Genomic DNA, 8,224 nt, shown 5'->3' with positions numbered 1-8,224 from the left:
ATGATGTGTGTTGAATCTCTTATGAGATCTAGAGGTGTTTACCTTCATACATACTTAGGGTTATTAAGATCAAGATTGATGTCAAGAGCTTGGTGATCGCTTCAATTGCTGCATAAAGAACTTAACAAAGATCTGAAATCTTTGAATGGAGTCTCAAAGTCACAAGTAAGAGAACTTGTGGTTGCAGTGGATCAAAAGGAAAGAAGCAGTCTGTAAACTCGGAACTGTCACGTGGTTGTGTGGTAGTAAGTTTTCTACTGGTTGTTGTAGTAAGTTTTCTACTCAAGGTAGTAATAAGATATTAATGGTCTAAATTCTATTGTACAAACTTCAATTCTTTCATAGTAGATTTATTTTACCTTGAAGATAGCTATGTTAAATCCTCCCCAAGTTTTTAACCGGTTTGGTTTTCTTGGGTCATCAAATCTTTGTGTTTTTTATATTTCCGCGTTATATTTATTTTACACATATTTGTTTAACCTATTTTTAATTAACAAACTTTTTAATCAACTTAGCTTAATATTAGGTTAAACATATTGTGTTAAGAGGTCTAAAACTTTATATAGATTTTTGAGACTTTTATCAAACACACATCATGCATTATTGTTGCAACCATTCCTTGCATATAATATGATCAAAGAACTACCTTGTTGTCAAAAGAACTACCTATAATTTCATAAATAATAGAATACCTTAATACCTCCAAAACATAGTCAAATAAAAATTTCAACAATAAGTGACTCTAATGTAGAGTATAGTCGAAACAAATAACACAATAGTTACAGTTCCAAAGCCAAAAAAAAAAAAATGTCATTTCCAATCCTTTCAAAATCATCTATGTTTGTATATGCAATCAAGGAAGACTCTATTCAGCCTTGCAGTAATAAGTGCAACAAAATATCCAATAATGAAAACCCAATATGCACTTTAAGATATTTCATCAACATAAAAGTGACATTCTAGGTAGCAAAAATCCAAACACTACAAAAAAACAACAACGAATGAAACATGACATACATCAATTGCACTACCATAATTCAAAATAAGGAGCACAAAAACAAATACCCAATTGAAATTAGAAAGAAGAAAAGTTCCATGTACCTAGCATATGTCTTCTTAGTTGAAAGTTCATGTTGTCCTTCCCACACTGCCTGTTGAGTTTGCACATCCTTGTCATTCTCAAAATTCATTCTAACTTGAAAAACCTAAGTGATTCCAACTAGAACAAAAAAAATATATATGCATGGATTTCAAAAAATATATACAGCAAACAAAAGCTATCTCTAAAGCAACAGTTATAGCCTAACTGAAAACATAAAATTAAGACCTATAAATTATAATTTTACACAAAGCAAGACAAAATATTATATTACCCATTGAAATGTCTTTAAAAGACACAAACAAATTACCCGCTATATGAAAAAAAAAATTCATTAATGTAAGCATATATCATATACACTTAAAAGGAAAAGAAAAAAAAAATCTTGAAGATAAAGGAAGCTTAGAGTCATATTTATTTATTTATTTATTTGAGTCAATTTCAGATTGCTAACCTTGATATAAAACTTAGATTAAAAAAAAAAGTTGAAGTCACATATATGAGACAGATAAGTTTTCATTAAGCAATACCCATCAAGGCTTGCAACAAATTCAGGAAATTTTGTTCAAAATGAAGCATGAACCATCCAAAATTACAATGAAAGTCCCCAACTCACAAAAATAAACATCAATACACAAACCCCAGTGGGTGGGTAGAGATTAAGAAAATAAAAATAAAAACTAGAGGAAAGTAGCAAACCTATTGACATCATAAAGATGGATCATTCAATCGCGGCCCCCTAATGCAAGGAACAACTGGCTATCTGCGGCTTCTTCAGAATTAGCCTCCTTTTTACTTGATAAGGTAAAGCTCAGTGAGAGGATCTCTGCATCATGAGCACCTGCCAAAATTTCCAAAATTTTAATATTCTAGATATGAAGGTTTCCCTCACAATCACCTGCACTGAGGTACTTGCAAAGATTGAGAAAATTAAAAGGCATTCGTATAGCTATGTTGTCATGGAACATTCTCTGATTAGCTAAAATCATCAAAAACCTAAAATCAAAATTCTAAGAAGGAGTGGAAAAATTAAGAATCAATTGGAATCTAAGTATCTACCAAAACATTCAAAAATCTAAAATCGAAATTCTAAGTAGGAGTGGAAAAATTAAGAACCAATTGGAATCTAAATATCTACCAAAACATTCAAAAACCTAAAATCAAAATTCTAAGTAGGAGTGGAAAAATTAAGTGCCAATTGGAATCCAAACATCTACCAAAACTGAAAACCCAAAGAGTGAGAGAGAAAAACCTGAATGGCCAGTGCTCCAAAGAGAGGAAAAAGAGAAAAGAAGTTACCTGTGAAAGAAGAGATTGGTGGTGAATCAACAACAAAACCGGTTTCCCAAATCAAAACCCTAGAAAGAAAAAAGAAAAAACTATGAACGCAGATATTCGAAAAAAGGGAAAGGCTTAGTGATTTCTATAATCCAAGATAGGGAAAAACAATATTGGAAAATTGAGAAAACAAACATTTTCATGAAGAACCCAAAGACCCGAAACAGGAAAAAAAAATCAAATCAAATCAAATCTAAACCTATCCAACAAAAAACTCAGTAAAAAGTAATATTTCATACCTAAATCTAAAAAAATGGAGAAAAACAAACCAAAGCCGGTTCCGACAATTTGAGGGTGGCAAATATATAGCCTAACAGTGTTGATGCCCATAGATTTTTCTTTCTCTATGGTTGAAATTCCGATGCTCTAAGTCTGGCAAGGGAACGGATTGAGGACTTACGAACTCTCTCTTTTTTTTTTTTGTTATTTATAATGAGAGGCTTTTAAACGGAATGTAGTATTGCCAACCAATATAATTTATTGCTTTTAACTTAAACGTGGCTGAATTTTAGATAGACATTTTTCCTACATGGCAACACCTTCTTAATTACAGGAAAAGGCTTCTGCTATTTTATATAGTATATGATAAGTAAACGGTTAAATACCAAACCGATGTAGTGTTTGGGTTTGAGTTTTAGACACGCGAAAAACTATGACTTTTCTGGGTTTTCTCTTTTAATATGTATACATGTCAAAATTTGAAGTGTGTTTTTTTTTTAACATGGTAGTACCCCTTAATTGCAGGAAAAAAACTTCTACTATTATTCAATTTTGTCTGCCAAACTCAGCCCGCAATTAACGGGAATGTAAGGCTTTGGAACTAGCTGCTACTTTTTGTCGGTGTACAATGTCAAGAATATAAAGTTCTCAGCTGTCACAACTCGCTGAGAACACAAACATAGGGAAAGGAGAGAGAGTTGAAGATGAGCAACAATACAGATGCAGTGCCTAAATCTTATCCAATGAACAGCGGAGATGGCACTGATACCAAAAACTCTTACTTCCAGGTTTCTTACAATTTTATTATCTATTTTGTCCTATTTCTTCCTCTCTTCTTATCTTATTTGGCTGTTGCGTATATCATCTGGTAGTGAATTTTTACCTGCCAAATAATGTGCATGCTAATAAATCTCTGGGCTACAACATGTTGCCCCCAAATGGAAGAAACCCTTTTAACAAATTGAATATATTTAATTTAGTTTTCCTGCAATGCAGAACATATATATATATATATATATATCTATATATATATATATATATATATATATATATCTATATATATATATATAAATATATAAAGAGAGAGAGAGAGAGAGTTTGGTTGGATGCAATATCACACCATACAATATTTTTTAATTTGATGCAAATTTCAACAAATTTATAGTTGAATTACATTATCTTCGTATGTTTTTTATGTTTGCAAAATTTCAAGATCTATTTTATCAATCAATTGTTTAAATTCAAGTTTTTGTAGTTTAAAATAATACGTAAAAGATGAATTTATGAATTAAATGATAAACAACACCCAATTAAGATAAAAATTGATATATATGTTAAGAACATATAATCCAATAGTAAGATTTTTAAAATATGAATTCAATAACAAAGTATTGGGTGCTGTAACATTACTTTGAGTTATACAAGATGTAATATATATATATATATATATATATATATATATATATATATATAAACACCTCACCTGGGAAAAAAAATTAAGACCTTTATTGGCTAATAGAATACATTGTTTATTTATCTATCTAATAATATAAATAAATAAAAACTTATCAAGGCCCAAAAAATATTATCAATAAATTTAACCATATTATTGATTCTTGTATGCTTGTGCATATGTTAATAATGACATACTTAACTTAACTTAGTGTCTATTTGGTATTAAAAAAAAAAAAAAAGTAGTAGGAACATGGTCTTGAAGGAAATATACAAAGTGAGTTGAAAAGTTTTTTTTTATTTTAATTTTTAGATAAATTTTTTTTGAAGACATGAATTAGTAGGAGAGAGTCATGTTTTATCGGCATTTTAAGTGGAGTTGGAGATATATTTTTACCAAATTGTCCCTAAGTTTTGTCCCTGTTAAACATAAGTTCAAAATGTATTTTTGAATTATATAAAAGTCTAGTTCAAAAAAAGGAATCATGTTATAGATAGTATAGATATATAATAAAAAGTGATATTAAAAAAAGTTGAAAACTACTATGATTGACATATCTTCTATGCAGAGGGCAGCTACAAATGTTGTGAAGGCAAAGATTGATGATGTAATTGCAGAGAAGCTTGATGTAAAAAAAAATTCTTCTACTTCAGAGAGCACATTCCGTTTAGCAGATTTGGGATGTTCAGTTGGGCCAAATACCTTCATTACTATGCAAAATATAATAGATGTTGTGCAACAGAAGTACCAATCCCAAGGCCTTGATTCTCATATGCCTGAATTTCAAGTGTTCTTCAATGATCATGCATCCAATGATTTTAATACCCTCTTTGCCTCTCTCCCACCAAGGTCATACTTTGCAACCGGAGTGCCAGGGTCTTTCCATGATCGGCTATTCCCTGAATCCTCTCTCCATTTTGTGCATTCATCTTATGCACTCCAATGGCTCTCTAAGTTGCCAGAGGATTTCTAAATAAGAACTCTGCTGCGTGGAACAAGGGGAGGGTTCACTATGCAAGTGCCCCAGATGAAGTAGCTCAAGCTTATACTGATCAATTTGCTAAGGACATAACAACTTTTTTAGATTGTAGGGCTAAAGAGCTTGTGATAGGTGGACTGATGGTGCTTATCATGCCAGGTATTCCAAATGGGATTCATCGTTCTAGTGCACCAACAGGAATGATATTTGATTTCCTTGGACTCTGCCTCATGGATATGGCAAAGGAGGTAAGCCAGCAATCAATTATTAGCCTCTATTACTTTTTGCACTAGAAAGTTTTCAAGTCAAATAGGTCACTGCAAGTAATTTATTGAACTTACACTAAATGTCAAAATATGAATTTAGAATTTGGACCTTAAAAAATCAAAATTATGTAGAACTAAAACTTTATATATGTCTCTCTGTGCAAAACTCAAAGAAAAATAAACTTTATATACTCGTCTGATAATAGAAATTTGCTAGAATGTACAAGCAATTTGCTTGGAAAACAACATAAAAAGAAAACCACATAATAAGGTTCTCTTTTGTAGGGTTGGATGTTCTCACTTCTCCTAGTTATGCTTTGTTCCGAAGAACAATTTTCGTTCCATATATGTAAAAACCAAAAGAATTATATTAGTGATACTATAAATTTTATTACATATGTGCCTTGCAAACTAATGTGTGTACAAATCATAACAGTTCAAACATTTATTTATTATGCTATTGGAATAACATCAATCACATTCACTACTTCGTCAAGTTGTAAGTCTTTTGTAGTAAAATTAGTAATAATTTTAGTATTTCGAAACAAAAATACCTATTTATTTTATCTTTGCAGGGATTAATTAGTGAAACTCAAGTGGACACCTTTAACTTGCCTGTGTAGGTTGCCTCACCCAAGGAGATGACACAGCAGGTGGAAACAAATGGGCGTTTTAACATTGAAAGAATGGAGGTAACGCAACCTGGGACAAGAGTGGACGGCTTTAGTGGCCAGGCATTGACAAAGCACCTAAGAGCTGGCATGGAGGGTATAATAAGCAAACATTTGGAACTAAAATTATTGATGAACTATTTGATCGATTCTCTAAGAAACAACAAGAGTCTTCCAACCTGTTGGAGTCAAAATACAATGAAGGAACTTGGCTCTTTATGGTTTTGAAACGCATATGATGCAGCTTTGGAAGCAAACGTAAGAGTTCTTATTATATCACAAGTTTGCATATGTATCAACACAACGCTAGTTGGTTCTGTTGAAAACTTTGGATAAGAATCTTAAGATGGTTTTATTTATTTATTTAATGACTCAATAGTTAAAATGGAAGAGAAGAGATTTAAACCTTGAATGTTTCTATTGAAAATATCATGAGGTTCTAATTAATTGAGATATAAAGCTCTTGGCCGCTAAAGGATTAGAGTTAAAACAATAGGAAATCTTTCTTTTCACAAGATACAAGTTGATTAATTAAGAGTAACACTCTCTATTCTGATTGCAATCAATAAATGAACTAAGGCTTATGTAGGAACTTGGAATAATCATCGGAGTACTAACAACTTACATCCTCAAGGAAAAACATTTAAAATACTTTTAGTTAAAGGGTAGAAAAGTGAGATAATAGAAAATGGGATGAAATAAAAAAGTGAGAAGAGAGAAGAGATTTGGTTTTCTTTCATATATGTTTGGTTGAAAGGATATTAAAGTGGAAAGATGAAAAACTCAATTGTTTAGATGAAAAAAAAAGTAAGAGAATAAAAAATGCAATTTGTCTAAATTTACTATTATGTCCTTATTTAATTATATATAAAAAATAATTTCTTTGTAATATTTATTACCTATTTATCAATTAAAATTATTAAAATAACATTTTATAAAAATTAAAACATTATGCCTATTATATTTTTTTTTCTCTTTGTTATTGCATTTATTACATTTTTTTTAATAAACCAATGAAGAAAAAAAGCACAAATATGAATACTTAACAAGCAGAGAAAGAAAGATAAGAACAAACGGGAAAAAAGGGGTACGACATCAACAAAGAGAAACAAGAAAACAATATTAGAAAAAGAAAAGAAAATAAGAGAGATAACAGGAAAAGAACAAGCAGGAAAGGACGAAAAGAAGGGGGGAAAGCAAGAGAAAAAAATTAAAGGAGAGAGATGACTATTGTTGTCCGTTTCAACGTTAGGAAAGAGAGGCAAAAATGTAAGTCAATGGGCTACAGTAAAGTCACTTGAGTTTTCTTTTCAATTTGAAGAGAAAATATTTTGATAGACTCAGGAAAAGAGTAGATAGGCCCCGTTAAAATCACTTCAACTTTCCTCTTCAACCAAATTACCCTAAAATCTCCTTTCCAATTTTCTCTTCCCCGTTTTCTATTCTTACTGTTTCACCCCAGCTAAACTGACCATTAATAAGATTAAAATCTTGATAAAATATTCAAATCACAAGTCACAACTAACAAAACTCATTAATAAGATTGTGCCCACTGCAAAAGATCACACTGAACGGAAAAGAAATATCGATTGCAGTTCGAACAACATTTCATCAACTTATCGTTTAACTTTTATTAAGTTTTTCTAATTTATCATTTGAACTCGAACATAAGAGTGGCGAGCATAATGATGACTAACGAGCTAACATCTAAAGAATAAATGAGAAAACTTGAAGATTTTTTATTGAGAAAGTTTGTCATTTGATTTTTGGATACAAGCATAGCTGAGAATGCAATGGTAATCAACTACCATATAAAGAATAACTGGCAAAAAAATATGTATAGCATATGGATTTTTTATTGGGAATATCTGTCCTTTTATTGTTGGAAACAGGTCGCCGTGATTGGCGTAAAAAAAGACTACCGTGACGAAGAATCACCCTCTTCCATAAAGTTAAAACTTGAAAGCCCACAAGATTCTATAAAATGGGGTGCCTTATAATATTATTTCTAGCGAATATTTGTGGGGAATGGCAGTGTATGGCTTTGCCAGAGCATAATACTAAACTAATTTAAAGGAAAAGTTTTTAAATTTTTTATATATCTTTATATTGGCTGTGAATTTTAAAAATTTAACCTTAGATTACATGTTTTTATCTTCATACTTGTAAAATTTCAAAAAGATTAAATATTAGTTGTTA

At 30.8% G+C, this 8,224-nt stretch overlaps 1 pseudogene; it reads left to right on the top strand.

Moving 5' to 3' along the window:
• The first annotated feature begins 3,325 nt into the window (after window positions 1-3,325).
• On the top strand, window positions 3,326-6,410 carry LOC142630021 (loganic acid O-methyltransferase-like; annotated as a pseudogene).
• The last annotated feature ends 1,814 nt before the right edge of the window (window positions 6,411-8,224 follow it).

This window comes from Castanea sativa, chromosome 3 (genome assembly GCF_040712315.1).
Source record: "Castanea sativa cultivar Marrone di Chiusa Pesio chromosome 3, ASM4071231v1".
Taxonomy (NCBI): domain Eukaryota; kingdom Viridiplantae; phylum Streptophyta; class Magnoliopsida; order Fagales; family Fagaceae; genus Castanea; species Castanea sativa.
This window is presented reverse-complemented; position numbering and strand designations above follow the sequence as displayed.